Genomic DNA, 7,855 nt, shown 5'->3' with positions numbered 1-7,855 from the left:
CATGTGCCATACCTGCACACAAATTCTCCGGGGGCCAGTTGGACTCATCATTGTTCTTAGACACCCAGATAGCAGCAGCAGGCAGCAGCAGCAAAGTGAATAATGCTCTTGCTATCGGCCAGATACATCTATCTGCCTAGATACTTTATCATGGCCCCCTACTACTGTACCATAGAGCACATCGCTAGTATCTGAGTGCCTCTTTTTCCGGGATGGTATTAACATGGCCACACATGATTCAATGTCTTAAACCACCTCTAAGGTTTGGCGTACTTGGAAATTGCTCTAAACCTGCAGCTGAATGCAAAGGTCCTATTGGTGTTCCAGTTAGTTTAACAGAAAGCTGTTTCATTTTCTGAGTATGACAGACAGAGGGGAGCACATATTGCACTGTAGGTACAAAATCAGGTGCTTTGCCATTGTGATGGAAGATAATTCCATCTATTCCACTTGGTGTCGACAAAGAAAGCTTTGGTCCAACACCTAACCCATCATTTTAGTTCCTAACTATTTTCTTTTGTGGAAACTGGGTAGAAGTTTTGAAAATGCTTAAGTCTCATTCAAAGGCAAATGTGATGAGGGCTCCTAAATGGCTACATGACTATTGAAAAAATGGGACCTTAGGTGTCTATGTCACTTAAGCATTTTTTAAAAATTGTTATCCAAAACCTGTCTGCTTTAACAGCACAGACATGACCACTTAGAAAAAACATGTCTGAACCTATAACCGATGCACAAGATATTATGACACCTAGGACTCTCAGCAAGACTCTCACCCATTTCTAACATCACTTCTGTTCTCCTCTTCTAATACAGTGTGCAAATGCACGTTGTTAAGCAGCAGATTGTTCTCCAGCACACTTGGGCTGAAAAGTGCGAGACACTCAGCCACTTGCAAAGTAACCATTCTGCTTCTTTGGTTATTAGAGAAACAATCATTTGACAGTGCAACAATGATAAGAATAATTTACAACGGTTTTCTGTCTTACAACCTACAAATCGCTAACACTTGTTGAATAAAAATAATAAAACCACTCAGATCTGCTCCCAAAAACTTGAACCCAAGTGGAAGTCAAACTTTTTGGGCCTATGATGTGGTGTTTTCACTTTTTTTTAAACCCATTGGGTTTTGGTTTTTTTAACCTCATTCATAACAAAAACACTTTCCTGTGTTCCAGGAATGGAAGCCAGAAGTTTCAAAATATACCACACAGACAAAAAAAAAGGGTCCCCTTATATTTCCGGCTCAATTAGCAGGTAGATGCTGAAAATCTCATAAGGAAGCCTGTTCTGGCATGATTTCTCACCCCTAGTTTTGTATACACAGTACGTTTGGAAAATAATATTAAGACTAATAAATAACGCTTAGTACGATACTGTATTTACTGTAGCGCTTTATATTCTGAAAGCACTGGTGCAAAAGATTTGACTAATTCCCACAAAACCTCATGTAGGTAACTATTAAATTACCATACCCCTCACACTACTGAGGATGACCACCCTTAGCAATCATAGAGTGATCGCTATCTTTAACCCACTGTCCATCTTCATCCCAATCGCTTCTCTGTCAGATCACCACAGTACCCTGGTAACCTAGCAACGAGAAGAAGCAGGAAGGGAAGAACAACATGACAGCAGCAAACATGAATCATGAATGTACCAAGTTCCAACAAAAAGATTTTCCTAAAATCCTATGCAGCTGGCCATGATTGAAACCTAAGAAATATTTTTCTCCTCTGCTACTTGCAGCTGCTTAATCCCCGTCTGCACAATGTGTTGGACTTTGATTTGTTTTGTTACTCGCCAAACTGGACCTCCACAACACTCAGCTCTGCTTGCTGTGAGATGCTGTCAACATATCTAGCTGAGAAAGATCACCATATTCAGAATGCCCATCTCTGGACAGCAGCAACCATACACTGAGACCAACTCAAAAATCCCATCTCTACCTTTTTACAGACTTCAGCACTTCCATACAAGCAAGGCATGCTAGAAGTGCAGGAAGGAATCTGAATCAGCAGCTGTGATCAAGACTGTTGTTCGCTCATCATGGACAGGTGATAAACATCTTTGGGGTGCAGCAGAACCTAGCACCCTGGAAGACAGATTGTCAGCACACACCTTCTGTGAGGAAAAGAAAATCTAACAGACCTATAGTGAACCTACAACCCCTATAGAAACCACACCTTAGTCCGAGGCACTATTTTCAAGAAAAACTTTCTCATTGACCTGGAAAGTCCACATAGACTACTGCCCAGGTGTCCAACCTCCCCTATTCGTTTGGGACTACTCATAATCAAGAGATCTAGCTAATGGAGTGTGCATCCCAAACACATCTATCCACACACTAGCATATTGCTGGACCTCTCAGAGTCAGGCTTTTAGAACCACACCATAGGGACAGCGAAATTGCTAGTGGTACACTCATGGATATCACCTCACTCCCTGATCCTTGCATAGGAGAGGCCATCTATAGTTCAGTTACTCCTGGCGCTTAACTTTTAGCCATTCAGTACCTGATGGGTGTGAGCATTGAATGACCTGCTACTGTCTTGTACTCAGAGATGTGTTAGCAGGAGTCAGTGGGATAGGTAGCTTCCCATGTTGCTTTCTTTCAGGTTGCTTTCCAGAGTGTGGTGATGGACAACTGTTCCTTTCATTCGTTGTTGGAATCCACAACAGGGAGTGGTCAATTATCTCCCCCACCCTCTGTTAACCTCTAAAACGAAGCCATTTTGTGGGGAATAATTGTCGATTACCTTTGTGTACCTCAAGGCTCGGATAATTACTCGAACTCACTTTATCTAGGTAGGAGCTTCAACCTGTCCAGAAATGCAGAATACTTCTATTAGCTTTATTGTTCCTACGGGTGTGGGAATTTCACCATTTCTGCTACTAATAGCCACAATTTGCCTATTATATTAAACTGGCCCAATTTAAGCAACTGAAAATCATGCACTTTTTGTTAGGAATGTAAATTAGAAAGATTGAAGTGCCCTTCTTCTGACTTGAGAGTGACATCCCTCGTTCGACCAGCGCTGATGCTGGTGTTGAAATGGCACAAGTATTGCCATTGGATCTAAAGTACATAATTAATCAGCACTATAGCTTACACGCCAGTAAATTTTGGAGTTATATGCATTTGTGGAATTTAAGAATTAAATGTTGTGTGTTTGTTTGTATGGTTTTAATATTTATATTATATATATCGGAGAGATTAGGGGTACTGTTCTGACTACACTAGCGGGGCGATTTATTCCCCGAATTTTACATAAACCGGCGGTTTAAAAACAAATACAGATTGGTATAAAGAAGGTTTCGAGTGTGCGCGGCCACACTAAACGCACATTAAATCGGTGTTGGTGTGCCGTCCCACGGTCCTAGGCTTAGCGTCGATTTTCTGGGAGCATTGCACTGTGGGTAGCTAGATTTCCCGTAGCTATCCCATAGAGTTCTCCATCAGGCGCCTCCCCGCCCCATTGAATTTTTTTCCGGGTTGAGATCCCCGCGCAGTGCCTTGATGCGGGCAAACAAAATCATTTGTCGCGGGGTGGTTTTTCTGGGTAAATGTCGTCTAGTTCACTCCTTTCCGCTGGGGATAGCCATACGCGAGACAAGCATTTCTATGCGCTTTTTTGTCCCTGAGATTGCCCCTGGAAGAGTGCGCATTTTGCATGGGCAATTCATGGGAGTCCTGTTTCGCCTTTTGTGACTGTCTGATGGTTCACCGTATGTAGTACTGAGATGCCGCTCTTAGACAAGCAGGCGATTTCGCGTAGCAGCGCGCTTAGCATCTGGAGCAGCATTGCTCTTTGTACTGTTTGCATGATAGCAGAGATGGTTATCAGCCATATTGTACCATCTACCATACCATAAATTGGTAATAAGATGATCATGGCTACCAGTCCTTTTGCACTGTTCCATTTGCTGCTGTCATAAGTGCCCTGGCTGCTCTTAGCCAGGGGCGCAAAAGCCAAAATTGGGAATGACTCCCTGAGTCAATCCCTCCTTTTTGGTATCTAAAAATAGAATCAGTCCTGCCTAGAATATGGCAAGTGTACTAGAGAACCACTGTATCAGAGAACCAGAGAGCACAGCTGCTCTGTGTCAGATCCTGCAGAAATTATGAGCTGTATTCTATTCACAGGGGGGCTCCTGCAACAACCCCACCTGTTGATTCCGTTCTTCCCTCAGCCTTCCTGGGCTACCGTAGCATTGTCCGGAATAAGACACAGTGACTTGTTAGTGAGATATGAGTGGAAGGCAGCCTCCCGCTGCTATGATAGTCCAGACAGGACAGTAAGGAGTGTGTAGGAGAGGAGCCCAGCATCCCTCTGCTAGTTCAGGGGCAATTGAATCTTTTCTTTACACATGAAGGGTGGGGGCTGATGGAGCTCAGCCCCCTGTTGCTATGATGACAATGGTTATCAGCCATACTTGTACCATCTACCAGGAAAAATTAGGACCAGGCGCCCTTGATCGACCTAACAGATGCTAGTCAGCATGGTTACCAGTCCTTTTGCACTGCCCCATGTGCCAATAGGCTGATGATGAGGACGGATACCAGTCATTTTGTACCATCAGCCATCCATAGCGTGGGGGAGCAAGGATGTTGGTGTTGAGTGCTGCACCATCGCGTCTATCTGCAGCATTCAGTAAAGATAGGGTGACATGTAAAAGAGCCAAGAGAGGATTGTTTTCCCTTTCACTTCTGGGGGTGGGTGGGGGGGTGCGTAAATTGCCTAGCTATGCCCTGACCCACCGCGGACACTGTTTTTGACCCTAGAAGCATTTGGAGCTCAGCCAAGAATGCAAATGCTTTTCAGAGACTGCAGGAACTGTGGGATAGCTTGAGTCCTCCAGTCCATGAGCGTCCATTTGATTCTTTGGCTTTCCGTTACGCTTGTCACGCAGCAGTGCGCTGAGTCCCTGCTATGGCATCTGTCGGGAGATATTTTAAAAATGATTTGAATTTCGTCTTCTGTAATGGAGTGCTGATAGAACAGATTTTGCCTGCCCTTACAGCGATCACTTCCGCATCGCGCGGGAGCTCTTTCTTTCTTTTGATTTTTAACTCCATCACCACCCGTGCTGATCGGAGCTCCACGCTGGGCAAACAGGAAATATTCAAAAGTTCGCGGGGCTTTTCCTGTCTACCTGGCCACTGCAATCCGAGTTCAGATTGCTGTCCAGAGCGGTCAGTGGTGCACTGTGGGATACCGCCCGGAGGCCAATACCGTCGATCTGCGGCCACACTAACCCCAATCCGATATGGTAATACCGATATTAGCGCTACTTCCTCTCGTTAGGGAGGAGTACAGAAACCGGTTTTAAAGAGCCCTTTATACCAATATAAAAGGGCCTCTTAGTGTGGACGGGTGTGGCGTTAAATCGGGTTTTACGCTCCTAAAACCGGTTTAAATGCATAGTGTAGACCAGGCTTCAGAGACAGAGTGTGTGTTACCCTTTTTGACCCAAGTGATTAGCCAATATTCAGGGGTTCTGTGGATTGTTTCCATTAGGAGAAGAAATTGAATCATGGAGTCAGGTGTATCTTTTGATGAACTTTTGTTTATTTGCAAAGAATTTACGTAAAATTCTGTTTTACCTGGATATAGTAAAGGGTCAAATGTTAAGAGGTCACAATTCCAAGTCTTCCTTTCCAGCCAGCATTCTCCCCAAATATCTCCCTCTCTTGGCTTTTTCTCAAGGTCACACTATAAATGCTTTTCTTGATGTCTCCTGGCTTTTCTGCTGCTTCGTGCCTGCTTTTTGCCTGGTCTCAACTGCTGGACCCACAGCCCCACACAGCTCCACCAATGAATCCCCTAGCCCCTACATTTGTATTCAGTCTAGTCCTTGGAATGTGGCTTCCAATGTTTTCAGCTATCACTAAACAAAGGGGCATTTAATTGTTCCCATTGGGAGCCACCCAAACCCCAGCAGAACAAAAATGTAAATACGTCTTTCAATTTTCAAAGAACTGTACAAATAAAAACAGAGTCCTCTTTTAATACTTAAAATTCACAAATACAAAACAATCCGTTTTTTGTAAATTCTCTTAATGGCGGAGGACTATCAGTTTCAATTTTATGAGATGTGCTCCAAAATTTACTCTATATAGGATTATTCTGCACTCCTGAATCATAACTAGTGACTTTATATGCCCCCAGATTCACAATACCAAACAAATGTAGATGCTTTATTAACACACTGCTGCTTGAGATAAGAAAGAAGAAAGTAGCTCTTCACTTCACAGAAACGAGAAAACAGTATGAATTACAGCTGGAATAATCCGTGTCTTTATGGGAGGTCAGTCAGTTTGGTGGTGCTGCTACTACAAGAAGATGTCTAAGGGCAGAAAAAGAAACTGAAGAAAATAAAAGATAACTGGGAGAACAAATATGAAATTGGACAATCCTTCTAATTAGTTCATTTTTTATATAGACTGTGTCTTGAAATGTTAAAAGTTCTGAACAATAAGGAGAAAACAAGGGAAGAAAAAACAATTCACGAAGAAAATATTAGTTCACCACTTTGGGAGAAATAACAAAAAGGCAAGAGCCTCACCATTCTTTTATTGATTTAAAAGATTGACACTATATTTAAGAAATTAGGAGAGCACTGAAATAAAGGACATACATACATCAGTCTGGAATTAGACGTGATTTCACTTTCAGGCACTAGATGTTGCTATAATCCCAAAATTATTTTGCTTTGAAATTAAGTGTGCTAACAATTTAATACAAACCTTTATGATATACTTTCAGTCAATCTTAATAAAAAGGGAAGATCAACATACTAACAGCAGCCCAACTCTCCTAAATAAAAATATATAATTATTTTGAACAGTATTTCTGGGTAGAATATGATTTATAACAGCCTTTTTATAATACCTTTTAACAGGTTATTGTGTGTGTACATACACCTTACATATCTACATAAAAGAGAATTCGTTTTAACAATGAATACACTTTTAATTATTATGCCACTTGTAAACCCTAATTTAAAGTGTGGCAAACCTTAGCCTTTATTTGTTGCATTGTATTTTTGTATATTTACTGGAGGTTATTTTCACAGGTTAATTCTTCAAGTAGGAGATTCTTTGCTCAAGGCAGCTGTCTGAGATTGCACAACTATTTAAAATAAATTCTCAAAGATAGTTTTGGTCTGAATTTAGGTATGTTCTCCTTTAGAATCGATGCAGATTATAGGAGCAGATTTTCTGCCTCAATCTGCCCTCTTTTGCACCACTGAGGCTGTGCAAAGGGAATAGAAATCTCCTGAAAGTCTCCTGTTGGAGATTCCCTGGGAATGAATGAGTCCTCAGCAGGTGTATTGACACCAGAACTGGCTTCTGTGCCTTTCCCACCTGCAACCCAGCCAGTGCAGAGGCATATTAGTATGGGGAGAGGAGAGTGGCTGGAGTATACTGTGTTCTGTCAACCCTCAGCAAGGGTATAATACCTTGGAGTACCAGAGACCAGCTGAAGTAAGTTAGAATAGCCCCAAGATGTTCTAAGGACTGGAGCAGAGAACTGGGGAGCAGTAACTGCCTTCTGGACATCTCCCCACTCCGCTGTGAAGCTGGGTGCAGGAGAGACTCTGGTCCATAATTCACAATAATGCTAAAGGTAAGGCCTGAAATCTGAATTTCAGAGTGTGCCAATTTGGGGAATCTGTCTGTACAACATAGGAATTCTTGTTGATATTATGAAGTTATTACTATGAAAATTGCTGGATCATTGAATGCATCTATGTGTATGTGGATTTCACCTGTACTGACAAGGGCTGTGTGGCATCATGACCGAACCAGGGACAATTGAGAGACTTTACCCTTACCAACTGTACCTTA

Source organism: Mauremys mutica, chromosome 5, assembly GCF_020497125.1.
Source record: "Mauremys mutica isolate MM-2020 ecotype Southern chromosome 5, ASM2049712v1, whole genome shotgun sequence".
NCBI lineage: Eukaryota > Metazoa > Chordata > Testudines > Geoemydidae > Mauremys > Mauremys mutica.
Note: the sequence above shows the minus strand (reverse complement) of the source record.